A 17281-nucleotide genomic window follows, 5' to 3' on the forward strand; every position below is an offset into this window, starting at 1 on the left:
GACCTGAGCCAAAGGCAGGCGCTTAACGACTGAGCCACCCAGGCACCCCTGCCATATCTATTATTTTTAGCTTTCCAAGATAAACATGATTGGCTTGGCTATCCTCTCTTTGTGTAGAGTCTTTATACCAAGTCATGATCTAGACTTCTGGTGGACTTAATTATGTGTTACCTTAGAATTAATTGTCGACCCCTGTCTAGCCATCTATGGGGTAGAGAGGGGAAGCATAAGGTCTACTGTTTACTCAGCAAAAGCTGTGAGCAGAAGATCCTCCCAGAAAGGAGTCTAAATAGAGTGGACTTTCTAAAGCACTGTTTTGTTTTGTTTTTAAAGCAGAATTTTAATTCCTGCTTCAGTTCATCCATTTTACTCCATGATCAGTGTTATTTTTAATTAAGGAATTTCACTAATACTCATATTAACAAACTTTAATTGAATTTGATATTACATTTTCAGGCTTGGCACTTGTGGTATATAAATTCTAATTCCTCTCATAAAAATATGCTGAACAGATTGAATTAAAATAATCACATTCATAAAATCTCTGTGTAGTCAAAGCCATAAATGTGTAAGATTTAATGCTGCAGAATAGTACTGTAGCATGTGGACAGTGACAACAATCCAAGCAGCCTAGCATATATAGTTGACATTGCATATTGGGTCTCCTTCTGCCTCACTTAACTCAGGGATTAAGATTTGAACCTGATCTCCTTACCCTTGAGTTTATCTACCTCATTTCGAGAAAACAAATGATTTCTGTCTAAAGTTAATTATAATTTACATGCAGTAAATTTACTAAATTGCTTCCAGATCTGTACCTTTTTTTTTTAAAGAAGTAGATTAGAAAGAAATATTTGTGCTTTAAAAAGAATCTTTGTGTTTGTCTAAATGTATGTTTTCTCTAACTACATATGTTTAGTTAATTATTTCTATGGCTGAAAATGATGCCTGAAGTAACTTGAAAGAATTGGACTGGACATTGCTTTTTCAGTCAACAATTATCTATATAGGAATGCAAATTTATTTGTAAAAACTGGCAAAAACACAACTTTCTGGAAAAGTTTTTGCTGTGACCAATAATAGAGAGCACAAATAGAATTCATCTCCTGTTTCAGTATGGATTGATTGGCAGTAGCTGCCTTAGGGCTGGGTTGAGAAAAATATTGAGAGTGGAGGAAGTGGGTTACAGGGAGCAATTCAGTTAAGGATCTCTGCTATGTGCATGGAATGGGAAACTGCTGTATATTTCCATCTCAATATTAGTGCTGTATCAGAAATAGACGAGTAAAATTTCTACTCATAATAAGCATATTTGCAACAAAATTTAGAATAGGAAAAAAGCATATATGATTATATTTAATTCTCTGTTCCACTTAGATATTGCCTATCCAATAAGTTGCCAGAGGCATTTGAAGTGAGAAAAACACCCTCATCTCTCCTGCCTCCACTCCTGGGGGACACTTGGACATGAGGAAAATAAGGCCTTGTTCTACTCCTTTCCCAAGTTCAGGGGTCAAAATAGGACTCCCAATAGCTTATCAAGACCCCAAATTTGACCTGACCCTAAATGTGAAGGAAAAAACCCTTTCTAGCTAAGGGAAGTAGAGTGATAGATGGAATGGGTCTTAATGTTTATGTACTATCATCTCTGGGGTAAGAAGTTGAAAATAAGAAGTTGAAGACAGGAAAATCAACACTGTCCTGTATAAGAAATAAATAGGAATGTGATGATGGGGTTACCAGAAAAGAGAATATGGGATCGTGGAAAGAGAGAGGCACCATGTCAGGGCCCTGCAGCTTAAAGATAAATGTGGTCAGCAGACAATTCTCCATTGTGGAGTGGTGGAAGAATTTTTTTTTTTTTTTTTTTTTAAAGATTTTATTTATTTATTTGAGAGAGAGAATGAGAGACAGAGAGCATGAGAGGGAGGAGGGTCAGAGGGAGAAGCAGACTCCCTGCCAAGCAGGGAGCCCGATGCGGGACTCGATCCCGGGACTCCAGGATCATGACCTGAGCCGAAGGCAGTCGCTTAACCAACTGAGCCACCCAGGCGCCCGGAAGAATTTTTAACAGCAGTGATTCTAGCTTTCCATTCTATGATGTGATGTAAACTCTCTTCATCTTCATCTTCACAAACAATCAGTATAAAACCACCTGTACATTTTGGGGGGAGGTTTATTTATATAAGCTCTGGAAAAAAACCATACTATAGTCACTTTTTTGTTTGCTCTTAGCTCTAATTTGGCCTCTCATTCATGTTGCCACTGATCACTGCCTAGAAAACTTAGATTTCTGTTTCTTAGATTTCTGGTATGGTACAGCTGTCATCACATGGATGGCAGTGCACTGGTAAATTAGAGGAGGTCACACTTTCCCAAGAGTCCCCACAGAATCCATCCACACAAGACTAAACAGGAATGACAGACTTTTTCCCCTCTTATTTGTCTAATATATGATATAGTACTAAATTGCATATTTTAGTACAATATATACTACTAAATTAAAAATATTTTTCTTCTCCAATCCACCGTTTAAAAATGGTATGCATGTTTGTGTGTTATGTTCACTACTATATTTCCCATAATGTAAAACAATCTTTGATACATAGTAGATGTTCAATAAATATTTGTTAGATTAAAATCAAGTAAAAATGTTATAAAATAAGTTACTTTTATTACATGTGATTCGATCTGATATATTCCAGTCTAGTCCCTAATACACTTAATTTTTAAAATGTGAGGCAACAATCCACTGAATTGAATTTTTTTCTTTCCAAATTTTTACTTAAATTCTAGTTAGTTAATGGGGCATCTGGGTGGCTCAGTCGGTTAAGCATCTCCCTTCAGCTCAGGTCATGATAACAGGGTCCTGGGACTGAGCCCTGCATCAGCTCGTTGCTCAACAGGAAGTCTGTGTGTCCCTGTCCCTCTGCCCCCTTCACTTGTATACTCTCTCTCAAATAAATAAATAAAATCTTTAATAAATAAATAAATAAATTCTAGTTAGTTCATATACAGTGCAATATTGGTTGCAGCAGAATTTAGTGGTTCATCACTTACATATAACACCCAGTGCTAATCATAACAAGTGCCCTCTTTAATACCCACCAGCCATTTAGCTCATCCGACAGCCATCTCCCTCCATCAATCCTCAGCTTGTTCTCTATTCTTAAGAGTCTTTTACATGGTTTGCTTCCCTCTCTCTCTCTTTTTTTTCCCCTTCCCACATATTCATCTGTTTTGTTTCCTAAATTTCACATATGAGAGAAATCATACAGTATTTGTCTTTCTTATAGTTGGAGACTTTAACACCTCTCTATCAGACATGGACATGCCCACCAGGCAGAAAATCAGTAAGGACATAGTTGAACTCAACAATACAGTCAATCAACTGAATATTACCAACATCTATAGACTACTTAATCCAACAACAGCAGAATATACATTCTTTACAGGCTCACATGAAATATTCACCAAGACAGACCATATTCTGGGCCATTAAAAACACTTAACAAATTTAAAAGAATAAAAATCATGCAGTTTCTGCTCTTAGACCTCAATGAAGTTAATAAAGAAATCAAAAACAGAAAGATAGGAAAATCCCCAAATACTTGGAAATTAAGCACCACACTTCTTTTTTTTTTTTTTTAAAGATTTTATTTATTTGAGAGAGAGAGTGAGAGAGAGAGAGAGAGCACAAGAGGGGGGAGCGGGAGAGGGAGAAGCAGACTCCCTGCTGAGCAGGGAGCCCAATGTGGGACTCGATCCCAGGACTCCAGGATCATGACCTGAGCCGAAGGCAGTCACTTAACCAGCTGAGCCACCCAGGCGCCTGAGTACCACACTTCTAAATAACACATGGGCCAAAGAAGAAATCTCAAGAGAAATCAAAAAAATATGTTGAACTAAATGAAAATGAAAACACAACCTGTCAAATTTGTGGGGTACAATGAAAGCAGTGCTCAGAGGAAATTTATAGCATCAAATGCATATGCTAGAAAAAAAGAAAGATCTAAAATCAATAATCTAATTTTCTACCTTAGAAAACTAGAAAAAGAAGAGCGAAGTAAATCCAGAGTAAGCAGAAGAGAAGAAATAATAAGAATTAGAGAAGAAATCAGTGAAACTGAAGACAGGAAATCAATAGAAAAAAATCAATGAAACCAAAAGCTGGTTCTTTAAAAAAGATTGATAAGATTGATAAACCTCTTGCTAGACTAAGAAAAAAAAGAGAAGGGACAAATTACTAATATCAGAAGTCAAAGAAGGGACATCACTACAGTGCTCATGGACATTAAAAGGGTAAGAATAGCTCTATGCCCACAGATTCAATAACCTACTTGAAACAGACCCAATTTTTTGAAAGACACAATCTGCCAAAATTCACACAAGAAGAAATAGACAAACTGAATAGGGCCTATATCCGTTAAATAAATCAAATCAATAATTAATAGCCTTCCAAAAGAGAAAGCACAGGCCCAGATAGGTTCACCGGTGAATTCTATCAAACATTTAAGGAAGAAATTATGCTAGGTCTCTATAATCTCTTTCAGAGGATGGAAGTAGAAGGAGTACTTCCTAACTCATTCTATGAGGCCAGATTTACCCTAATACCAAAACAGACAAGGACATTACAAGAGAAGAAAACTACAGACCAATATCTCTCACAAATGTAGGCGCAAAAATCCTCAACAACATATTAGCAAATTGAATCCAATAATATGTAAAAAGATTATATACTACAAGCAAGTGGGATTTATCCCAGGTTTGAAAGTCCGATTCAACGTTTGAAAATACATTAATTGAATCTGTCATATTAACAGATTAATAAGGTAAAAATCACATGGTTATATAAATAGATGTAGAAAAAGATTTAGCAAAATCCAACAATGGATCATGATACATTGTTAGCAAAATAGAAATAGAGGGGAACTTCCTCTACTTGAAAAAGAATATCTATAAAAAAAAACCCCTACAGCTGGGGTGCCTGAGTGGCTCAGTCAGTTAAGCATCAACTCTTGATTTAGGCTTAGGTGGTGATCTGAGGGTTGTGGGATTGAGCCCCATGTCAGGCTTCACACTGAGCTCAGAGTCTGCTTAAGATTCTCTCTCTCTCTCTCTCCCTCTGCCCCTACCCCCCTCCATTTGCACTGTCTCTCTCTCTCTCAAAAAAAAAAAAAAAAAAAGAACAAACCCAAAACAAAACCTATAGCTAACACCGTACTTAATAGTGAGAAACTCAAAGTTTTCCTGCTAAGATCAGGAACAAAGCAAGAATTTCCTCTAATGCCATATCATGTTTCTATATCATACTGGAAGTCCTAACTAATACAATAAGATACAAAAAAGAAATAAAAACTATTCACATTGGGAAGGAATAAATACAATTGTCTTTGTTTGCAGATGACATGATCATCTATATAGAGAATCCAAAAGAATTGATAAACAAACAGACAAAAAACTTTTGGAACTGGGGTGCCTGGGTGGCTGGCTCAGTTGGTTAAGCGTCTGCCTTTGGCTCAAGTCATGATCCCAACGTCCTGGGATTGAGCCCCGCATCTGGCTCCCTGCTCAGTGGAGAGCCTGCTTCTCCCTCTCCCTTTGCCTACTGCTCTGCCTATTTGTGCTCTCTCTCTATCTCTCTGTCAAATAAATAAATAAAATCTTTAAAAAAAAAAACTTTTGGAACTAGTGAGTAATTATAACAAAATTGTAAGATACAAGGTTGATGTACAAAGTCAATTACTTTCCTATATACCAGCAATTAACAAATGGAATTTGAGATTAAAAACACATTACATTTACATTAACATCCCCCCAAATGAAATATTTAAATATAAATCCAACAAAATATGTATAAGATCTATATAAGAAAAACTACAAAACTGTGATGAAAGATATCAGACAATTAAATAAGTGGAGAGATATTCCATGTTCATGGATAGGAAGACCAAACATTGTCAAGATGTCAGTTCTTACCAATTTGATCTTGACATTCAACATATACCCCATCAAAATACCAGCAAGTTATTTTGTGGATATATACAAATTTCATTCTAAAATTTATATGGAAAGGCAAAAAAAATCAAAATATCCAATTCAGTATCGAAGGTGAAGAACAAAGCTGGAAGACTGATACTGTCCAACTTCAACACTTACTGTAAAGCTATAATAATCAAGACAGCATAGTAATGGTGAAAGGATAAACAAATAGTTAAATGGAATAGAATAGATAGCATAGACATAGATCCACATCAATATAGTCAATTGATATTCGGCAGAGGAGAAAAGGCAGTGAAATGGAGCAAAGATAGTCTTTTCAACAAATGATGCTGGAACAACTGGGTATCCACATGGAAAAAATGAATCTAGACACAGACCTTGTACCCTCCATAAAAACTAACTCAGATCATAAATCTAAATATAAAATACAAAGCTATAAATCTTGTAGAACATAACATAGGAGAAAAATATAGATGACCTTAGTTATGGTGATGTCTTTTTAGATACAACACCAAAGACATGATTCGTGAAAGAAATAACTGATAATTTGGACTTCATTAAAATTAAAAAATTCAGCTCTTCAAAAGGCAAGATCAGGAGAATTATAGGACAGGCCACAGACTAAGAGAATATATTTACAAAAGATACACTTGGTAAAGGACTGTTATCCAAAATATACAAAGAACTCTTAAAACTCAACAATGAGAAAATAACCGAATTTAAAAATGGGCAAGAGACCTGAATAGATATTACCAAAGAAGATATATAGATGGCAAGTAAGCATATGAAAGGATCTTCAGCATCATATGTCATTTGGGAATTGCAAATTAAAGCAAGAATGAGATACCGCTATACATCTATTAGAATGGTCAACATCCAACACACTGGCACCACCAAATGCTGACAAGAATGTGGAACAACCGGAACACTCACTTCTGTTGGGAATGCAAAACGACCCTAGTTTGGAAGATAGTTTGGCAGTTTCTTATAATACTGAACATTCTTACCATACAATCCAGCAATTGTGCTTTTTGGTATTTACTTAAGGGAGTTGAAACTTATGCACACAAAATATGCATGTAGATGTTTGTAACAGCTTTACTCATAATTGCCAAAACTTGGAAGCAATTGAGATGTTCTTCAATAGGTGAATGGATAAACTGTGCTACATCAAAACAATGGAATTTTATTTAATGCTAAAAAGAAATGACTTATCAAGCCATGAAAAACATGGAGTAAACATAAATGCATATTACTAAGTTAAAGAACCCAATCTGAAAAGATTACATACTGTATGATTCTAGCTACATGACATTCCGGAAAAGATAAAACTGTGGAAACACTGTCTTTCAAGAATAGACACACAAAAATCCTTAACAAAATGTTAGTAAATTAAATCCAACAATACATAAAAAGGATAAGACATCATGATCAAGTAGAACTTTTCCCATGAATGCAAGATTGACTGGCATTAAAAAATAAATCAATAAAATTCACCATATTAATGGAAAAAAGGGGGAAAATCCTTTTAATACATGCAAAAGAGGCCTTTGACAATATTCAACATACATTCATGATAGTCTTACAAACTAGGAGTGGTAGGGAGCTTTCTCAAATGAATAAAGGATATCAACAAAAAAACCCTACAGCTAATGTTGTATTTAATGGTGAAAAATTGAGTTGTTTTTCCTGGCACTGTGGGCAAACCAATATTGCTTGCCTTTATCACTCTATTCAACATTGAACTAAGGAGCTAGCCATTGAAAAAAGGCAGAAAAAAAAAAAAAGAAAGGCATAAAAAGCAGAAAAGAAAATGTAAAACTGTCCCTATTTACAGATGCTTTGATTATTTATGTATAAAATATACAAAATGTTTACTAGAAGTAACACATTTTTTAGCAAATGTCACAGAATATGAGGTTCATATACAAAAGTTAATTGTATTCTTATATACTTGCAGCAAAAATTGAAAATCAAAATTTTAAAAATCTAAAAATCTGTTCTGAGTAGCACCCACCCACAACCCCAAAAACCCCATAAAATATCTGGGAATAAATGTAAGAGAAAATATCCAAGATATCTACATTGAAAACTACAAACATTTCTGAGGAGAATTGAAGAAATGCTGCACAAATGGAGAGATATAATGAAGACTCAACATTCTTAATATGGCCAATATCCTTAAGATCCCCAAATTGATCAGTAGAATCAATGCAATCCCCATCAAAATTCTATTTAGTAGAAATTGACAAACTTTTCTTAAAGCTTCCATGGAAATGCAAAGGATCTAGTATAAACAAAGCAATAATAATAAATAAAACAACAAAGTTGGAAGATTTACCCTACTAAATTTTAAGACTTACTATTAAGTTATAGTTTGCTATTGGTGATAAAATGGACAGATCAGTAGAACTAAACAAGGTGTTTAGAAACACAGCTATACGCACACAACAGTGGATTTATGGCAAAGGTGGAAGGCAATTCGATGGGAAAGTCTTTTCAACTAATGGTGCTGGATTGTCTGAATGGGAAAAAATAATCAACCTTGCTATACATCATACATAAACATTAGCTCAAAAACAATCTAAATACAAAATCTTTTTTTTAAATTTTATTATGTTATGTTAATCACCATACATTACATCATTAGTTTTTTGATGTAGTGTTCCATGATTCATTGTTTGCGTCTAACACCCAGTGCTCCATGTAGTACGTGCCCTCTTTAATACCCATCACCAGGCTAACCCATCCCCCCACCCCCCTCCCCTCTAGAACCCTCAGTTTGTTTCTCAGAGTCCATAATCTCTCATGGTTCATCTCCCCCACCAATTCCCCCCCTTCATTTCTCCCTTCCTACTGTCTTTTTTTTTTTTTTTTTAACGTATAATGTATTATTTGTTTCAGAGGTACAGGTCTGTGATTCAACAGTCTTACACAATTCACAGTGCTCACCATAGCACATACAATCTAAATACAAAATCTAAAATGATAAAATTTCTAGAAGAAAACATAGGAGAAAATGTGGATGAAGCAAATCTTTTTTTTTTTTTTTTTTAAGATTTTATTTATTTGACAGACTGAGAGAGAGAGCACAAGTAGGGGGATCAGCAGAGGGAGAGGGAGAAGCAGACTCCCTGCTGATCAGGGAGCCCGATGTGGGGCTCCATCCCAGGACCCTGGGATCATCACCTGAGCCAAGGGCAGACGCTTAACTAACTGAGCCACCCAGGTGCCCCGAGGCGCCCCCAGGCAAATCTTTCTTAATTAGAGCACAAGAACATGAGTCATAAAAGAAAAACATTGATAAATTGGATTTAATCAAAATTCAAAACTTTGCTCTTCAAAACACACAATTAAGAAAATCAAAAGGGACACTACAAACTAAATTAGAAATACTAGAAATTATTGCAACACATATCAGACAGGAATTGTAATCAGGATATACAAAGAACTTTCACAAGTAAATAATGAGAGAAACAGCCTAATTGAAAGAATGCTCAAAGTTATTAGTCATTACAGAAATGCAAATTAAAACCACAATGAGATACCACAACCCACATATTAGAATGTCTAATATTTTAAAAGCTGGCCATATTAAGTGTTGGTGAAGATACAGATCAACTGAAATTCTCTACTGCTGCGGGGGATGTAAAATGATACAACCACTGGAACACTTTGGCACTTTCCTTAAATGAACATAAACATGCCATATGACCTGATCTTTTAATTCCTAAGACTACACTCAATAAAAAAGGAAGTATACATCCATATAAAAACTTTTCCATGACTGTTCATAGCAACTTTATCTGTAAATGCCCCAAACTGGAAACAACCTAAATGCTCATCACAAGAATGGATCATTCTCTCTCTCGCTCACTCTCTCTCTCAAATAAATAAATAAATAAATAAAATCTTTTTAAAAAGGAGGGGGGGGCACCTGGGTGGCTCAGTTAGTTAAGCGTCTGCCTTTGGCTCAGGTCATGATCCCAGGGTCCCACCACACACACACACACTTTTATCTTTGCAATGAATGAAAAAGAACCATATGATTTGCATCCCTATCTTCCACTGGCCTTGCAGTGACAGTAATAGGCTCTTAGTGCTTTTTTATAAAAACATTTTTTATTAGACTATAAAAATGTTGGGCAGATTACCCATCTTTTCTGTTTAAGGTCTGTTGAAGGTTGCTTCAAAGAGTGAAAATGCTTAAAACACATACTAAGATAATGTAGTTTTAAGCATTTAATGAAGAATTACCCAGAAACATATCAATAAAACAAAAATAGATCTCTGCTAAGATGACCAAGAGTGTATTCTCAGAACATGAACCTATAAAAGCCTTCAACTGAAACACACACACACACACACACACACACGCACACACACCACTTTTATCTTTGCAATAAACGAAAAAGAGAATCATAAATTGGAGACCCCTCACACTGTATTTAAAAGAAGCCTACAATTAACTTTAGAACAAGTTACTTTATCCAGACTAACTGAAGGATAAAAGCTTTGAAAAAACTCAGCTGTTCCAGTCAGTACTTTCCTGCATTTAAGTAATGGGACATGCTTAGAGATGCTCTATTTCCTGCCGTACACCAAGAAAACCTGGTTACGCTGTTACCTGAAACCCTACCCCCACCCTCAGCATATTTACTGAGTTTGAATTCCAGTTGAGGATCTCTGAGTCACTTGAAATTTTCCCCTACAATTTTTGTTGTTATTTTTTGGCTGATGGCTTGCATTTGGAAATACATCTAATCCTGAAGAAACCCTGTAGCAGAATAATTTCCTTTTAATGCTGACTCTGGAGAAATTTTCCCTGTTTGTTGTTTTTTAACTCCTCTGGATGGCAGTGGACAGACTGAAGCTACTGGATTTGTCTCAAAACAGAGGGTATTTGTATACAGTTTTATGGTACATAGTACATCAGACACTTCAGATTCCAAAGTGTTGTTATAATTTTTAAATAATACATTACTGAAATTTAGTCGTAGTGTAGAACATTCCAGTCCTCCACAAACATTTATGAGCTCCATTTTTTTCCGCTTATTAAACAGCAATCTTCCTGGCAATACATAGTACTGTGCATCCTAGCCAAATAAACTACTGTCAGATGAAATTGGTTAAATTTAGTGCATATTTCATGCAAGGTTGCGAACAACTTTAATATGCACTTTCTGTAAATAAGATCATTTAATGTTAGCATGTGAAGCTTTGGTCATCTTGAATTTTTGAGTAGATTTGTAGATTTGTTAAGGTACTGTGCATTTTGGTTGCCATTAGATCTAGTGATATGATACACAGAGGCTTTTTTGCAGCTGTGGAAAGGATTATCAAGAGTTTTCCCTGCCAACAGTTACCACTCTGAAAGAGCATGAAATACTGTAGTTCATTGCTCTGTGTGAACACAATCATGTTATACTGAGCTGCCTTGTAAAGAACTGTGATCTTTGAACTTTGGGAGTTGCTCAGGCTCTGCAGAAATGAAAGAGCAGCTAAATGAGAAAGTTTTAAAATCAGCATTGTGAAATAATTTTTCTAAAATAATTACACTGAAAGAGAAAAAAGGGAGGAGGGACATCCTTCCCATTCAATTCTCATTCTTTTGAGACTCAAAGAATGTGATTATAAAATTAAAAACTTAATTTTCTATCAAACTATAAGCATCTAGTTCGGAGTTATTAACAGAGCTCTTGCTGATACTTTCTATTTTCTTGGCTCCCCTCATTCATGTAGCAAGTATGAGAAAAGACAAGTAGTATGCTTGTGGATTTGCTGCCAAGCAGCTTCTGTGAAACAGAACAGAGAACTCTTGCCTCTCTAGCGAGGTCTCCTAGGTGTCCACATCGCCTCCTGAAAGTATACACTTTATATTCTGTGGAGTCCCAAGCTCACTGCTGAAATTCAGCTTAGTTACTAGAAGAGCTTCTTAACTGCCAGTGGGAAAATACTGCCTCACTTAGAATACTCATAGACTACAAGCCTGGCAGAAATTTGTCCCTTAAATCGATCTCATTTGTTCATAAAGAAGTAGCCATATTTATTCAAATCAGGCAGTTCGAAACCATTTCATCCCACTCCTCACCTCATTCTCCTTTATGTTCCTCCTTTTTCTATTCATTTATTTCATTTAAACCCCACTTTTATTTATTTTCTTTGAAGTCATTTTCATGATGAATTATAGAACAAAGGATGTTCGAGTTGGAAGGGATATTAAAGATCATCTAATCCAATATTCTCATTTCATAGTTGAAGGAATGAGGGTCCAAGACATGAGGTAACTCATCTATTATTACTACATAGTGGCAGAAACCAGGACTAGTTCTCTCAGTCCCCAACTTGTAGTTTAATGCTCTTTCTTTCATACACTCCTTGCTCTCAAGACACATGACCTCTCTCTCTCTCTCTCTCTTTTTTTTTTTGTTATTTGAGCTAGTTCTTTACATAGGCAGTCTTATGTGGTATAATTGAAAAGCATCAGTAATCTTGCTTGAAGCAACATTTCTTCACTGCTGGCCAGGATGCAGGGAATTTCCACCATTAGATCATCAAAAGAGAAGGTCTACTGTTACTTATGAATGGACACTGGGTCCAACACAAAGATTTGCCCTATTTGAAACTCCTACAATGATTTTGGCCCATGGATATTCCACCCCTTGATACTAACCCTTTGGCATTCCTTAATCCCAACTCATCTCATCAGATACAAGGGAAATTGCATTCACTCTTTCTGAGAATACTAGTTGCCAATTTTGAAGAATGCGCAAGGGAATTTCTTATATTATACTTCCTAAGTATGTAGATTGCACAATGGTTCCAACAAAGAGATATTTATGGGATACTGTATTTATGGTTTAGAAATAATTAGGAGGAAGGAAGGGAGGAAGGAAGGGAGGGAGGGAGGGAGGAAGGGAGGAAGGAAGGAAGGGAGGGAGGAAGGAAGGAATAAAGGAAGGAAGGAAGGAAGTGATAGGAAAGATGAAAAAGGAAGGAAGAAAGAAGGACAGACACTTCATAGGAAGGACAAACAAAAGAGTGAGAAACCAAGCCACTGAAAGTCTGAATACTATAAAATGTTATAGGCTTGAGTTTTTCCTAACCTATTATATAGCCAAGATGACAAGTTCTATGGGCAGATAGAGTCATGTAAGATTTATCCAAACTAATAATGGAGCTCAGAATTGGGATGGAGTTTCATTAGTTTATCAAATGTGACTCTCCTGAATCCATAAGGATAAAAGGACTGAAATAAGAGTTTTTCTAAAATAAGAATAATCATATAGAGTGAGCAGAGAATTTATGAGCCTTAATGATTGCTAGAGGGTATGTTTATCTGGTCCATAAGTGTCTTTTGGGCATAGATGGGTTTATGATTCCTCATTATTCCACCTCTTTAGGACAAGTTGAATGACAGGCATAGATTCCTTTTAGAGAAGTACTTACATAGGATCGAGTCCAGGAAGGATGTCTTTGTTAATGCAAATACTTTAAGACTGACTTCCTTTCCCCTAAACTATACAGAGATAGATTCTGCTCATTTTCTCCTGAGACTTTCATCTTTAAAATATGTCATGATTGATCAATCTTCCTTCAGTTTGATAAATTTTTTTTGCTCAATATAATTTAATGTAGTGCTTCCTGAACTTCAAAATGCATAGAATCACTAAGGGATCTTGTTAAAATACAAATTGCAATGCATCATGTCTGTGTTGGAGCCCTAGATTCTGCATTTCTAACAAGCTTCCAGTTATGTCAGTACAGCTGGTTCATAGACCATTCTTTGATTAACAATAAATTTGACATTTAATCAGGTTATCCTTATCTCTTAACAGGCCTAGGAGCCAGTTTATTTATTTGAAGTATGTGTAAATATCACTTTCTTTTGGGACTAAATATGAAGAATGTGAGGTTGATCTACTTCCACCCACATAATTCTCCCCTGATGCTCCTCCATCACCACCAAAGTTAAAGGTCAAAGATGGTCAGAGAAAAAGGTCATTGGCTGTGACTGGAGATAGGCTCAATATCTGGGACTAGTTTTGGACGTATCTATTGTGAACAATGGAAGTTTGATTAAAAATATAGGATTAACAACTCTAGAATTACATCAGTGCTAACATGAAGGGCACACTACTTACATTTTGAGTGTTGAAGAAGTAGATAACACACGAAGAGCCCACTCTAACAACGTAAACTTAGTAGATATAGAACCAAGTTTGTTGGGGCACCCGCATGGCTCAGTCAGTTAAGCGGCTGCCTTCAGCTTAGGTCATGATCCCACCCCGCATTGGGCTCCCTGCTTAACAAGGAGTCTGCTTCTCCCTCTCCTTCTGTTGCTTCCCCTGCTTGTGCTCTCTCTCTCTGTCAAATAAGTAAATAAAATCTTAAAAAATAAAAAAAAAGAACCAAGTTTGTTGGCATTAACTGCTTTTTTCTGTTTTCTCTAGATTGTGTGCCAACTGGCAGATCTGAAACTCCACTGAATGTAGTAGATAAATCTGACTTTAGGAAGCTGGAAAAATAAAGTACACATGCCCAAACACCCTCTTCTGTCCATCACCCTTTATTTCTTGCACTCTGTAGTAATTTTTGCTCAGCCAGAGAAACCAGAAGAAGCTGAAATCCATGGCCAAAGGATCAGTCTGATAAAATACATCTCTGGCTTATAGTAAATAGAGCAGAAGTATTTACTGTAGATTAGTCATTCTGTCATTCTGTGACACAACAAGTATCTTATCAAAAATATGGACTCATGGGTGTGAGAGAAAGTTTGCTAAAGAAATGACATATGAAATGTTAAAAACCCATGTTAGAGCTATTAAGTACATTGATGAATCGGGCGATCAAGCAGGGAAGAAATACTTCTGAAAGTGTACTATGAGCCTCTACCTAGTACTATCCTGGGATCTAGGGCTCCCATAGTGCATGTATTCAAGAAGATAACTAGTGAGATAGTCAGTCTCGAGATCGATAGGAAAAGAATTAGAGGACCAGAATTGATGATATCAGGAATGGTGAAGGAGGAGGAGGAAGCCAGGATCTCCAGTTTTGCTCTTGATAACTGGGTGGATGGTGATGACATTCACTAGACAGAGTACACTGAAGGAAAAGCATATGGGGAGAAGGATTCATTCAGATTTGGAGATGTTAAGTAGGACACATGTGAGAGATTTAGCACATATATGGGTCTGAAGCTCAAGTGAGAAGACCAGGTTGAAAATATAGATTTGGAGATCATACATCTATTGATACAATTGGAATCATGAAAAGAGAAGCTACCCCCCATGGAGAGTGTGAGGTTGAGAATTAATGAGGACTGAAGGCCGAAATCCAGAATACTTACATTAATGGGATATTCAGAGAAAAATGCGCATTTTATTTCTATAGTGATTTATTTTATGTGTTTCCCTTGTTGAATCACAAAATATTGTGATTATATATTGTACATACACTCCTTGCTCCCCCATACTTTGATTCTTTTAAAACTAATATGCTCTTAAATTGGCACCAAATGGCTCCATTTCTGTAAGTATACACAGCAGCAGCATCACAAACAACAGAATCAAAGTTGTAACGGCAAGACAGGGTGAACCTGGTCTGTTTCCCTCCCCAGACTGGTGACGTGTGTGGGCTGCTAGCCCATTAGCCTTCACAACATTTCTGTAGCAGGTGTCAAAGCAGCGATCAGGCAAGCTGACATTCTTTACTCAAGCACGTGGGCTTACTCATTCTTTCATTCTCCACTGGTGTTTCTGTGTTTTCAAAAACTTAACAAAAATATAAGGACATAAAACATTTGTAAGATGTTACAGCTTGTATTTATTGACCAACAGCAACAATCAAAGTTAAAAGTAATGAGGATACTTAATGAGTGAAAAGCAACAATGCTGTTTTAGGAAGTGTTAATGACTGAGATAAACCGAGCTAGTATTAAATCCTTGTGGGCAGTTTGTTTAGAATAATTCAGAAGAAGATAATGGAGAAGTGGGGAAATGATAGTGAAAGTAGTTTAAAAGAGATAGGAGGAAGTAAAGGTGTACTGTGTCAACCATCAGCTAATATGTGGTTATACCCTGAGAGTTAAAATAAATTTTATTTTTCTCATATTGTAGAAATACTTTAAATGTGTGTTTGCTCTGTAGATTTAGTGCAGTGGTAGAAGGCAGGTCTCTGCTATTGTCCTGGAAGCACGCCAACAAAACAGGATGTTATTTTAAGATTAGAAAGACATCTTATTAACTTATTTTACTTCCAAATTGGGAAGAATACCCTGTAGCCTCTTACTCCCACAGATTGAGGATCATTGCCATACACAGAATTATAACCATTCACATAAATCTGGCAGATCTTAGGACAACTAGAGCAAAATGCACTCTTTCAAATTGGAAGCAAAAGTGAATAGTGTCCGCTGAATAAATCCATGCCTCATATTTAACCTAAAAACTAAGGTACAAGTTAATTCTGGATCCATAGGGTAAGCAAATCATAGTCGATTCATAAAATTTCTGTGCCTGGACAGCCCTTCACCATCTTTGGTAATAGCACAGCCAGTTTGAAAGTTATCCAGGCCTTTTCCTCCTGTTCATGGAATGACAGCTGCACCTGGGTACCTCAAGCAAAGAGCAAAAGCCTGAAAGAAAAGAGAAGCGACTTGCTCACAAATGTCCGTTTTAAAGCTTGGGGGTTAGGACACAGTTGCACCAAACTTGTCATGGGACCATATGGACAGTGGCAAACAGGACAATGCTCTGTACTCCTTATGACATCGCCAGGGTGACACTTCTGACTCATATTTTTTTAAAGTTGGAATAAGTTTTTCCTTTTATATCTCAGGATACCTAGTATGACCAGAAACTTTTATCTTAAAAGAAATTTTCTTTTCAGAGGATTTATAATTATCAAATAATTGTTTTAAAAATTACTTAGTTGTTTCTTCATTGTCAAGTGGGTCATTGTTGACTACTTTGAAACATTGAAAAATGTTTACTACTTTGAAAGATTGAAAAATTGATATTGTCTTGAAATAAAAATTTTTCTGCACAAATAAGCCAGTCTTATCTAAAATGGTTTAAGTATGTATACTTTAATTCTGAATTGTGAAAGAGAAACTGTAGATCTGAATAAATACTGGTAGTATCTTTAGTTCTGAACTTGAAGTACTTTCTCAGAGTATTTGTTACTTTTTTAAGTTGGGTGGATTTTTTTCTGCAGTTACATTGTTATAGTCTGGCTAAGGCCAACTGATTCCATTCATTTTACTACACTGTCCAGA

This window comes from Phoca vitulina, unplaced genomic scaffold, assembly GCF_004348235.1.
Source record: "Phoca vitulina isolate PV1807 unplaced genomic scaffold, GSC_HSeal_1.0 scaffold23, whole genome shotgun sequence".
NCBI lineage: Eukaryota > Metazoa > Chordata > Mammalia > Carnivora > Phocidae > Phoca > Phoca vitulina.